Source organism: Mytilus galloprovincialis, chromosome 8 (genome assembly GCF_965363235.1).
Source record: "Mytilus galloprovincialis chromosome 8, xbMytGall1.hap1.1, whole genome shotgun sequence".
Taxonomy (NCBI): Eukaryota; Metazoa; Mollusca; class Bivalvia; order Mytilida; family Mytilidae; genus Mytilus; species Mytilus galloprovincialis.
Window position 1 is genome coordinate 40,680,488 of NC_134845.1, and position 13,367 is coordinate 40,693,854.

The 13,367-nt window shown below is 31.6% G+C and overlaps 1 long non-coding RNA gene across 2 annotated transcripts in view; it reads right to left on the reverse strand.

Moving 5' to 3' along the window:
- The window catches only part of LOC143041931 (uncharacterized), a 31,996-nt gene extending 19,820 nt beyond the window's left edge, over positions 1–12,176 (reverse strand). For both annotated transcript variants that reach the window (XR_012967840.1, XR_012967839.1), the window contains exons 1-9: positions 11,954–12,176; positions 10,016–10,092; positions 9,131–9,357; positions 8,261–8,423; positions 6,034–6,387; positions 5,503–5,736; positions 4,573–4,887; positions 2,670–2,933; positions 1,730–1,888 (exon numbers count right to left, since the gene is read on the reverse strand). This is a non-coding gene — a long non-coding RNA (uncharacterized LOC143041931). The remainder of the gene's footprint in view (positions 1–1,729; positions 1,889–2,669; positions 2,934–4,572; positions 4,888–5,502; positions 5,737–6,033; positions 6,388–8,260; positions 8,424–9,130; positions 9,358–10,015; positions 10,093–11,953) is intronic.
- Between the last annotated feature and the right edge of the window lie 1,191 nt (positions 12,177–13,367).

Genomic DNA, 13,367 nt, shown 5'->3' on the forward strand with positions numbered 1-13,367 from the left:
CTGAAGAGCGGTGTCTGTTTAGAAGTTGGAGATGTAAAATAACGCAACAAAGCCCGGATTTAAAAGGGGCTTTTTATCCGTTGTCTTTTGTAGGGCAGCGAGTTATGCTCATTTATGATTGCCAAATGTTATTAATTGCAACCAATTAAGAAAAGATTGAGATTCGTATACTAAGCTAATGATACAATCGGGAAATAAAAGTCTACTAGCAGTAATGTCGATCAAATAGTACTAATAACACTAGTAGCTCCAGATGCAAGTAATGTTATTCAGTGATGGTCGAGGCCAGCCCTATTTAAAATCAAAAACTAATAAAAACTTTAAAACGATGATAAAACCATAAGAGAACCAATAGGGAAGCCAAACCATGACAAGAAATAAGAGCTTTGCATGAGGAGGACATATTCCTTAATTTGAAATGATTTCGAAATCTTATTTCAGCAAATGAAAAAAAATATGCGTAATTTTGTTCCATTACCAAAGTACGGGCTACTGTGCCAATACTTTTCCTAAACTTTGTTGAAATAAAACGAAATACGAGCCGTACATCTTAGGCAATGAAATAAAAAAAAATAATACCTGGAATATATATTTTCTCCTCACTCTGATCATTTCTAGACTATTAGACTATTTACCGGATTTGTTATCACATAAGCAACACGATGGGTGCCACATGTGGAGCAGAATCTGCTTACCCTTCAGGAGCACCTGAGATCACCTCTAGTTTTTGGTGGGGTTCGTGTTGTTTATTCTTTAGTTTTCTATGTTGTGTTATGTGTACTATTGTTTGTCTGTTTGTCTTTTTCATTTTTAGCCATGGCGTTGTCAGTTTATTTTCGATTTATGAGTTTGACTGTCCCTTTGGTATCTTTCGTCCTTCTTCTACATTTTAATGTTTTTATATTTATTATTTTATATGTTTAAGTATCATTAAGTGAGATTTGTTTTCCAAATCATTAATTGTACTAAGGCTTTTACATATTCATAAGATTCTCCTAATACATACAAATTAAAAAAATAATCAAATCACCTGATACTGACCAGACTCGGATACAAATGTCGACATTGATCTTGGAATTGACAACTCTTTAGAACTTGTGTTTGTGAAATAATCAAAACAGTTGCCTTAAAACCCCCAATATGTATTGAGAGACTACAAAAAGTTTTTATAGAGCCCTAAACTTTATCTAAAACATTCATTTTATGATATTATTCTTGTAATGTTCACTTCAAAGTATCGACATTTTCTCTGATCTCAACATATGTCATTATATTGAAAACATGATGGTATTTTAATTATCTTTCTGAATTGATATATCTCCTGATTTTGCCCTTGGTTTGTTTAAGTGTTTCATTCGTTTTCACTATAGACCAATTGATTAAATCATCAAAACTTATAAGTATATACTTTCATGCCACGTCGCTACTCTCCGCATTTGAAATCTATACTAATCATCATGAACCTAAACAAAGCAATCTCTGATACAAATCCCCGCACCAGTAAGCCTACCTGTCGACTTCCTCAATATGAAAGCCCAAGTTGTTCTGCAATCTATATTTTATCATACTGGTGAATCAATGTCGTCGTTTGTGCGTACAGAATTTCCTAACTTTATTCTTTGACCCCTGATATTTGCCAACAAAATCACATTTAGAGACACATTAAACATCTTTAAAATACATAATTGATCAATACAGGATACATTTCCTTTCTACACAATACTCTTACCTTTATCTATTTTCATATCAATTTCTAAAGCTGCATGGATAGGAGTATCACCGATCGACAGGCTTACATGACGAGGATCAGCATTTTGTTCACAAATAAACTTCTCCAGCAAAAGATACTGTTTTCGTCGAATAGCATGTTTAATACACGATTTACCATCTATAAAATTCAAGCAAAAAAAGACAAAAATAGAGGACTAGCATTTATACCAAAGCCATAAATCAATAGTATAATGATTATTTTTTTCTTTAATGGAAAGTACTTTCTGATAAATCAAAAGGAAAATTCCATTGAAAGATTGACTTTTCAACCCGTCAGGGAGGCGATTTATTGTTGGTGCATTTTCTGAAATGGAACTTTTAACAATGCAAGTATTGGAGAGCTGACAATACCAAAAAACGGACCAACATAAAAGTCTACCAGTACAAGGAATTAAAACTATACATTAGAGTGATGTATTCCGAAATTCAAATGACATACAAAATGATATCAACACATTTTAAGAAAGCATATCCGAGTCACATGATTGATTGATTTTTGGGGTTTTAACGCCTTTTTTTAGCACCGCATTTAGGCTATTTCGTGGTTGCCAGTTTTTATTGGTGGAGGAAGCCGGAGTGTCCGGAGAAAACCAACGACCCTCGATAGGAAAACTGACAATCCTAGTCAATTAAGATTGGAAGTGAATGCACCCTCACGATCGGGATTTGAACTTAAAACCTCAGTGTTGACTGGCTAGTGATTACAGTAATAACTACTTAGACCAGTCGGCCACCGAGGCCCCCCGGTGTCACATGAAAAAGAGGTATTTGTGAAACATAAAAGTATGTCTTAAACAAATCTTCACCTAGACAGTCATGAATTAGACATTCTGACGAGTGATGTTTCTCCGCACATTATCTCGCTATTCGTTCAATAAAAGATTATAATAAATAAATACCATTATATAAGATGCAACCATGATGAATCAACATTGAGACAATCTCAAAAATATTTTCTTGCGGAATATTGGTCTTCGTCAGATGTGTTATAACTGAATCAACAGAAATGTGTTTGGCAAAATCTGCGAAACAGTACTCATTAAATTCCTTCCAATGTTCATTCACAATCATGTTCAGTTTTAACCACTTTTTCTGTTTTATCAGATCTTCAATAATTCGTCTGTACAGTTCGTTAGGTAAGCCACACAGAGCTCTTACAATTTCTGCATAAAGATAATAGTCTTTTGTATGGCATAAATATAACGTTAATTGCTAGCAATTATTATTGAACCTTGACATTCCATAAATGTTCAACAGAACACAAATTGTTTTAATATAAAGATCTTACTTCAGACTTACATTCGTTCTAAAAAAAAAAACTGTTGGCATATTGCATCGTAACATTGTATACAAATATAAAAGTCATAAATGAAAATTTGATTGTTGTATTATATTTTGCGGTTGTACCCAAACTTTTTATAGTTATAAGATCTTAATTAGCAATGACTTATTTTAGTAGAATAGTTTAATGACTTATTGAATGGCCATTTATAAATCTAATAAAAAATAACACTTTAAATATAAAATTCGGGCGTCCAAAGTGATAAAATTGGAAAAAGTAAAATAACAAAACTACTAAATCCAAAGAAAAATCAAATCAGAAAGTCCTTAATTAAATGGCAAAATCGAAAGGTCAAAAACACCGTTCACGACATGATACATATTTCCTTATGACGAAAATAGTGGATAAAACCTGGTTTTAAGGAAAATTCCTTATCAGGAATAATCAAACATTACAATAGAAAGCCATGACATGTAAAGATACGTAAACACATTAAGATGAATATGACAAAAAGAGCATAGAATGTTTATCTCATTTATACACTGTCAATAAAATGATACCTACAAAAGAAGGGAATTTTTTAACTTGACATTTGTGTAGCATTTGAGTGTAATTTATTTTTCTTTATTTTTTTTATTATTTTTTTCTTTTTTATTTCTTCTTTTGTTGTATTTTCATTTTCTTTCATTATTTTCAAATTATGATTTTTTTTCATTTTTCCTATTTCATGTAATTACTTAATATTCATTCTTGTTCTATATCGGTGTAATATTGCTTGTTGTGTTCATCAAATAGTTACTTGAAAATAAAAAAAGAACATGTGGTATAATTGTCAATGAGACAACTCTCCACAAGAGACCAAAATGACTATTGCAGTTGATATTTCAAGCAAACGGATTTGAATAAGCTAGGTACAGCTTGTTTCCAAAGCCTATTTTTAAAGTGTGTTTTTGTGTGAAGATATATTTCTAATGGGGACTACAAGTAGCATTGTCATAACAGCGTGGACAAGACCTTTCTTGGTGTGCTCAGGTTATCATTTGAGTCGGTCAGATTAGATGAGCATTCGTTTGTATTGCCCACTTGTCATATCGTACCTGATACAGACATTTAAACTATGGGGTTACCAAAGGTTCTAAACGCAGAAATCAAATAATAAGAATATATATAACTAGCAGAGGACTTAATCTTGTGTATTGATTTAAATGTTGAATACTTAAACCTTTTTTTTCTTCTCGTGCACTTGTATGTACTTTCTCTTTTATTCTATTTAAATCCCCATTGGAAGGCATCTGACAGACTGAGTGAGCGTAAAATTTCTGTTATTATTAGCCGATGACGAACAAGTTAAAAGTAAATGATTCAGTATTATAACCAACATAAATATAGTGGTTGTCTACGCTGTTGTGAAAATGATTCTAAATATGTTTTAACTCTTAGAGGATATTTTAAAACATATTGCGTTTCGAATGGAAAAATCAAGTTTTATTTCATTTTATAAAAAGCTATGTCATACTAACCAGGGCTACATCTGTCTGTTAGTGTAATTGTATTAGATATCAATATCATACACTGTTCGACAATTTCCGTGTGTTTTTCTGAATTGTGATTTTCAATTTTGCACAATTTGACCAACTCTGTAAAGGTATTCGCAGTATCCGTTATGATTTTCGTTTTACATTTTACAAACAAAGCTCTGCATTGTCTGCACGTGTTTAAAGTTACTCTCTCCTCTACCGTTGAAGTTGGAACGGATGCACTTTCGTCGAAATTTTTAGTTTTCAATTTTTCAGGTACAATAACTGTTTTTTCACTCTTTGGCAGAAGAACAGCATCTAAATCGAAAAAAAGATATTTTACAATACTATCGAAAAACATTCAAAACTCTTTTTTTCATTTTTCAAAAACTAATTCGTATAACATACTTTCGTATTCTTTGCAGAACATGCATTCGTATAACTATCACTTACGGCTAAATGAACATTTCGCTAAATTATATGTTTCAATACTTCAGAATGAATAGTTCCGACTCCAGTGATCTTAATTATTTATTGTTTATTACTCACGATGGGTGCCACATGTGGAGCAGGATCTGCTTACCCTTCAGGAGCACCTGAGATCACCTCTAGTTTTTGGTGGGGTTCGTGTTGTTTATTCTTAGTTTTCTATGTTATGTCATGTGTACAATTGTTTGTCTGTTTGTCTTTTTCATTTTTAGCCATGGCGTTGTCAGTTTATTTTCGATTTATGAGTTTGACTGTCCCTCTGGTATCTTTCGTTCCTCTTTTAGAAATTCTATAATTTCAGATTTTAATTTTATATAATAATCTAAATGCTTTTAGAGTAGTTATCTTATATACATCACTATACTATCTACATGGCATCTATGCTTTTTACCGTTTCGTTTTCCTTGAATGCTTTTTTATAGCTTTTATTTTTACCCGACTTACAAGCTGTATCAGTGTTCTTCACATATTCAATTGGAATCTTCCCAGATCTGTCTTTTAGATTAACGTCACATTCATGATTGACCAGCAATCTAAGGAGAGTATCGCCGAGAGTAGTGACCAAAATATCCTTGCTTTTCACTATTAAATGCAATCCTGTATCTCCTTTTATGTCAACATTGTTTCTCTGGGAGCTTGAACTAGTTGACAATAGGTATTTTAAAAACTCCACTTTCCCTGATTAAAAAGAAAGCAAAACGTCGAATCATAAATACGGCTAATGATTTACATTGCATTAGTCTAAATCAATTTGTTATAATTTAGTCTAACAGTTTAAATTTATCAACTTTTCACTCAAAGTTGCCCATTAATGATACATATATTTCGGTGATTACTTATGTTGATTCACGTTACCATTTAACAGTGATTTGCAAATTGGGATTTCCATTCTTTTATTTCATTTGCATTTTCATTTTATTAATATGTTCATGATTTCATCCTATTTAACCAAATGAAACAACGAATACATCTGACCTGTCTCAAGTGATATCTGGATTCCATAATGAATACGACTCTGTTGCATTTCACTTTCAAAATTGTCAAGTAAAGCTCCATTTTTCAATAGTTCTATCGACAATCTCAATCCCCACTCTTTCTTTTGCCTTGTCGATGTATTTTTGAGTAAATCACAAACATTAACTTTACGACAACAACATTTTGAGAAAAGACCGGCAAATTCTGAGTCAGTTCCTTTCGTATTTCCAATGATAGCATAACAAACACCATTCCAATGTTGTGTAGTAGATAATTGTTGTACTATGGCTTCTTTCAATCTATCAGATTCAGGTTTCTGCACCAAATGATCTATATCAATGGATTCCTCCAAATCTATGATTACAAAACAAATCCATTATTACACAACTTCAGGATACACTTAAACAAAAAAGTTACTAGAAATTCAAATTGGGTGATTGATTGCTGACATTTGTTAGAATAAGTATATCATGAAAAATAGAATTTATAAAAGTCACGTGGGTGTTTATAATTTTGACCCCTATTTCTGTTTCTGAAAACCTCTTAGAAAGTAAAAAAAATCATATATCATTAAGATTACAAAAATCCTGCGGTAACATTTTAAAAATGCAATGATACATGTCACATATTGATCTGAACTGTCATTTCAGTTTATTGTTTTTACTGCTTTTAATTTAATTATTGGCACATCAGCAACGTTAAATTACCTCTGATCTTGAGCAATATTTTGGATAAGTCTTTCGTGAATCCTACTTAAGTTTTCTCGTTTTAATTGTTTTACATTGTCATATCGGGGCCTTTTATAGCTGACTATGCGGTATGAGCTTTGCTCATTGTTGAAGGCCGTACGGTGACCTATAGTTGTTAATGTCTGTGTCATTTTGGTCTCTTGATGACAGTTGTATTATTGGCAATCATACCACATCTTCTTTTTTTTTTAAATATATGTGGTCAATTGCGTTATTACAATAGTAAAACATATATAACTGCATTTAGAATTATGAAGAGCTTCAAATTCTTTGTTGAACAGTTTTATAGGTCATTTTTGAACGCCAAGAATAGGTGAGAGATTTCAAACTTGTATAAAATACCTCGAGAGTTACATCTTCGGGTTTTGCCTATTAAATCTGAGGTGATGTCAGTGCGGGATGTAGTGTAAGCACTCGAAAAATATATATGACGTTACATTAAACAGTATAGTTGTGTTCTGAGTTCTATATTACAACAGTCAATTCAGCCCCGACAAAACTGATCAGTCTAAAATAAAGAACTGACAATGCCATGACAAAATACGAAAAACTACCGAGAGACTAACATCAGTTCGAAAAACACAACAAAGAAAACTAAAAACCCAGCAACACGAATCCAACCAAATACTAGAGTGATAACGGTTGCTCTGGAAAGGTATGCAGATTCTGTGGCACATGCTGTGTTCCTCATGTAATAAAAATCCCGGTAATAAGTCTTATTCGGTAGGTCATATTCGAGGAAAAGAGGACGGCATTATGATTACGACAATTCATTCATATCTGTCGTTATGTTTGAAACAGATATTCCATAGCAGTCAACTAACGCGTTATGGCGTCTGTAAATTTTTTAAAGGGATTATAGCAACTTCACCATTAGGAACTCTTGTTTTAAGAGCTTTATTGTTAGAAGTGACCCTCTATCATGGAAATCATGATAGGGTAGCAATGTTAGTGCGGGACGTAGTGTAAGCACTCGAAAATATATATATGACGTTACATTAAACAGTATAGTTGTGTTCTGAGTTCTATATTACAATAGTCAATTTAGCCCTGACAAAACTGATCAGTCTAAAAAAAAAACAATTTGTCAATATAACGGACATATTCTGTTGATTGATAGCGTTTGATTTTGTAATTTTTTATAGACTTCCGCTTTTTCTTTTTTTTTTAATTCAATTAAAATGGAGAGAATGCTGAAATAATTCAATATATTTATCTCCGTTAATATGATATTCCTCGGCTTAACGTATCTTATCATGATTTTCGTATGTAACAAATACCCACGGCTTCATCAGAATTGTAACGACAATCTCGTTCTCCTCTTTCCGATTTTGACTTTAACGAATGCGACTCATAATCTATTATAAGACGAATACTCCTAAAACTTGCCAATATGCGATTATCTTTTGGTTTATATAACGTGATATTGAAACGATTTATTTTGTATGATGTATACAAATCATATGTTTACTTATTACCTTCCGTTTCACATACGATATTAATTATTTCTGCATAAAAATAAGCTTGGTAAGATCTTCTTTTATCTGTTTGTTGTGAGATTTCTATGCTTTTTATAAAACACTGTAATGCAGTAACAAATTTCTTTAGCATCTTTTGGGCCATTCCTTCTCTGTAATATCCCTGTCAAATAAAAACAAAAAGCATCAAGTATATTGCCAACAACATATTCAAAACTATTAATTATACTCACTGCAATTTAAGCAACCAATAAGAACATTGACAACGACTTTGATTTTATTCATAGAACATCATACTGTAATTTTATGCTATAAAAATTGTCATGGTATACTTCTATGACAAGTCGTCATTTAACCATGCCACATTATTTATGTATGTGCCTGTCCCAAGTCAGGAGCCTGTAATTCAGTGGTTGTCGTTTGTGTATGTGTTATATATATATATATATATTTTTACATAAATAAGGCCGTTAGTTTTCTCGTTTAAATTGTTTTACATTGTTTTATCGGGGCCTTTTATAGCTGACTATGCGGTATGGGCTTTGCTCATTGTTGGAGGCCGTACGGTGACCTATAGTTGTTAATGTCTGTGTCATGTTGGTCTTTTGTGGATAGTTGTCTCATTGGCAATCATACCACATCTTCTTTTTTATATGTTATGCATGCCAATGAAGTACACTTATTAAAAAAATAACTTAGTAATGTAAAACCAAAAAATGTTGTTTTTTGTTTTTGTTTTTGACAAATTGGTGATATTAATGGTCGTTTTCTTGCATTCATTAAAAATAGTTCAGAGTTATAAAAATACCTTCCACCACTTATGATGTCCTTATGTTAATCATTATTAATTTAGTTCCACTTATGACTTACCATTGCCCATTTTGGAGACCGTTTTATACATTCAGTCGCTTCCTCTATGCTTTTCGTGTACTTTCCAAGATTATGATATGCTTTTGACCTCCAACAATGCAGGTTTGCAATTTCACTATTGTTAAGTTTACTTTGAGTCGCAACTTTTAAAGCATTTGAGTAAATATCAAGAGCCTCCTTATGTTTTCCCCTTTTCTCTGCTTCAGATGCCTGTTGTTTCAGGCTTTCTACAATTTGAATATAATGAATTCTTTAAACAATGATCAACATCCATTCATCATGGTTTAACATTAAATTTTGCAATAACATCATACCATGGTAGATATGCAATCTAATTATTTTTTTCATATTTACATACATACATGAAACATTATTTTAATGAAATGAAATGCGATTTAATATAGTACGGTTGCAATTTATACATAATGCTACAGTGAAAAAGGTAAATAACGAACTTATTTCAAATTAAACGATATTTCAATACAGAGACTAATATTACTAGATTTGAGATTACTAGATTTAGATTCTAGTGGAAACAAAATTCTTTTTCTGGTCCAATATTTTACATTGGAACAATAATGACAAGTAATGTTCAATTCCGTTTTAAAAAAATGAAAAAATTCCAAAAACCAAAATACAGAAAACAGATTTTATTTGGCTTCTTTCTTATGAACATGAAGAGTTTAATTTGTTACTAAGAAAACAACTACTCTAGTTAAATCCATATATTCATATTCATTATCATTGTTGTATTTTTACTTTTGTCCATTATATGTATCATGAGCTAGATGGGTCGATAATTGGTTTATTAAAGTATTTGGATTTTAAATTATTTTGATATTTTCTAACTTATTTTCTATTCTATAAATTAAGAAAATATTTTACCAATTGAAGCTTGTCCATATGAGCTATCCATTTCACTATAAAATTTGAACTGCACATAAACAAACAATTAGGCTAATCTGAAACCGAAAAAATGTCATTTGTTAAACAAATAATGTTATGTGAATCTGGTTAGTCATATTTGTCATAGTTTTGCTGGTAATATCGACATGCTTTAAATGTGTTATCTTTTTGACATCGTACCTTAGGGGAACTTAACAAGTAAGAAAAGCCAACATCATGCATGTGCTTACCTGTCGCTAGAACAGTTTGTATGTTTTGAATTGCAAGATTTGTTCATGCTTCAGACTACTAATACTCATCAGTGATAAAATCCAAAAGTCAAATGGCCAAATAAAGTATTGGATGAAGTGGTTTGGGGACCCAAAATTACAAATGGTTTTGCAAAATAATTTACTCCTAAGATAGAAAATCCTTAACATTTCGAACAATCCAAAGCTTTGTAAACACTGCATTCATAAATGTGACAAAACCAATAATAAAGCATGTCAATACAAAAGTGTAAGATAATGAATTTCGCTAGGGTTAGCCCCTCAAATTATGCAAGCAGCACCTGCTTTGTAAAGCAAACATAGTGCAAATGTAATAATAGGGAATACTACATGTATGAAATAATCGGAAAATTTATAGATACGACGTTTACAGTTCCTTGTGATATAAACAACAAAACATGTCTTTATAGAGTTGAGTCATAGACACAGCGTTTCCGTTTCGATCAACTAATTTCTATTGCTGTTATAGTTTTTCGTTAAAAGTGCCCAACTTTCGATTAAGTACGTATGATTTAAATATGCACACAACTGCCAAATATAAGGGCTATTCGACGATGCAGATTACTAGTAAACTACTGAAAATGACAAGTTTATAATGGGCTAATTTAAATTGTCAAGTCATTGTATTAATTTAAAGAAAAAAGGGTCCAGAAATTAACCGTATAACCTCTATAGTCTGACGTAAAGATCACTTGGATATCAAACATCTTAAGGATATTACAGTTGCAGTGAAGAGTGTGTTTTTTGTTCTGGTTTTGAATGCCATATTAGTACTTTGTATTTTAGATCAGCGTCAAAAGCAGTAATAGATTTATCACATTATTAACTTATACACAGTATTTAACATTTTAACTTCATTTTAAACAGTAAGCTGTCTCCAGGTATTGATAAAATTATTATATTATACTTTATTTGTTGACTGTATGTATATATCAATAAATCGTTTAACTATAACAATACGGAAGAAATATACGAGAAGACCGCACATCAAAAATAAACCACTTGATCCAATACTTTATTTCTGAAATGAAAACGAGAATAACAAGCGAAAATGGAATGGTTTAAATTATTACTTGATAATAGTATAAATTTTCACTTTCATCAATTAAGCATGAAAAAGTTACCTATTGTACAAACGTATGCTAATCTCAAAACATATATCATAAATTTAAAGTATTTTCTCCTTCCTGTCCTTTCTCATCACAGCTTTGTTTTTGGTAATAAAGATTTGTTAATCAAATCTACCATGTAAATGTACAAAAGTAAATCGTAACGAGAAATATAATGTTTTATTAAAAGAACATAACATTTTAGGACAATGCAAAAAATTTGGGCTATCATTTGATTTGAAGGTTGTTAGTTCACAGACATTTCAGTGTAAAGATTAATAACTACTTATGTAATCAATATCTGCAAAGGATAGTCATACATATCATTTGCAGAGTTCAAATATTTACTCCATTGAACATATAAAGGACATATTTCTGTGATACGAATATGCAAACTGCTTTATACCAGATGCTAGCTTTTTAACGTGCTACTTCATATGTAACAGCGCACAGGAAGACATTTCAGACTACATGAATCACTGAGGCGGCAATGTGTAAACGAAATTTGAAAATCATTGTAATCTTTTTGAAATACTTACGCTCATCTTTTCATTCTGCATGGGCAGTAAGCGAAGCATCTCCAATCCTTCTCAGATAACAACCAATTTAAAACTTTTTCAATATCGATCACTTCTTTATTTACAACACTGTTAGTTGTAATCATTAGCCACGTCACAAGTGCAAGGTCAATAATTGTCATTATCACTAGGTTATCTTTTTCTTTCTTTAAGTTTTGATATATTTATATCAAATAACACGTATTCAAATTATAAAGTAAACAGATGCAACAGTTGAGGTCAGATATAAATAAATGTATGTGTATATTTTTTGAAAGGTTTTTCAATATTTAGTTCCGCATAATGTATGAGTAATAGACAGGTATGGATACTACCCATCGACACGGACTTTACAGGGAAAACGGTACTATTTATTCTGCCATAGGCGACAATACTAACATTTTCTAAATTTACCAGTTTTTATAATAAGAACCTGGATAAAACAGTTATGTGTGGTGTTAGTACTTTATTATTTTATTTTAAAAATTGAAGCCAAATAGTATCATGACCAATTTCCAACGGAGCTTGTTTATGTTATCCATGCCCACCGTCATTTTACACCAAATTTATGAAATTTTGGAAGCCTTTTCGAATAATTCTCTAGAAATATTTCAATAGGTTTTAAAATTTATATTGTAAATATACACACTGCAGTTATAAATAGATAAATAAAACATATATTGTACCCTTACATCCAATCACAGAGCTCTTAAGTTGACTTCCTTCGCCCTGTCTTGGGTACACAAAAGGCCAACCTAATGCTAGGAAAATGTAATAGTACCGTTTTCCCTACAGGACCTGCTTAACATTCCGGATAATCTCAAATGCCCACGAATTTTGCCTGACTTCGGGATACTCTTTCTTTAGTGTTTAATGTTAAGTTCGATAAATTATTGTTTTGCAAAATCGTTCTCAGTTTGAATACCTATAAAAAAAAAAGATGATGTGGTATGATTGTCAGAGATATATATCTCCACAAAAACCTAAATGACACAGAAATTAACAACTATGGGTCAATTTACAATGCTTTACGGCCTTCAACAATGAGCAAATCCCATACCGCATACGCATCTATAAATGGCCCCGAAATGACAAATGTTAAACATTCAAACGAGAAAACTAATGTCCTCATTTATGTACAACAATGAACGAAAAAAAAATATGTAACACATCAACAAACGGCTACCACTTAATTACAGGCTCCTGACTTGGAACAGGCACATACATACATATTAGCGGGATCTTAACCTCCCATAACCTGGGACAGTGATATAACAGTACAACATAAGAATAAACGATCAGTATGACAAAAATAGGGCAATGGTTTGAAGACAGTAGGAATCATATCATCCGTTCAAACATACACAATGCAAGTAAGATTTGACTTTTAGAACAC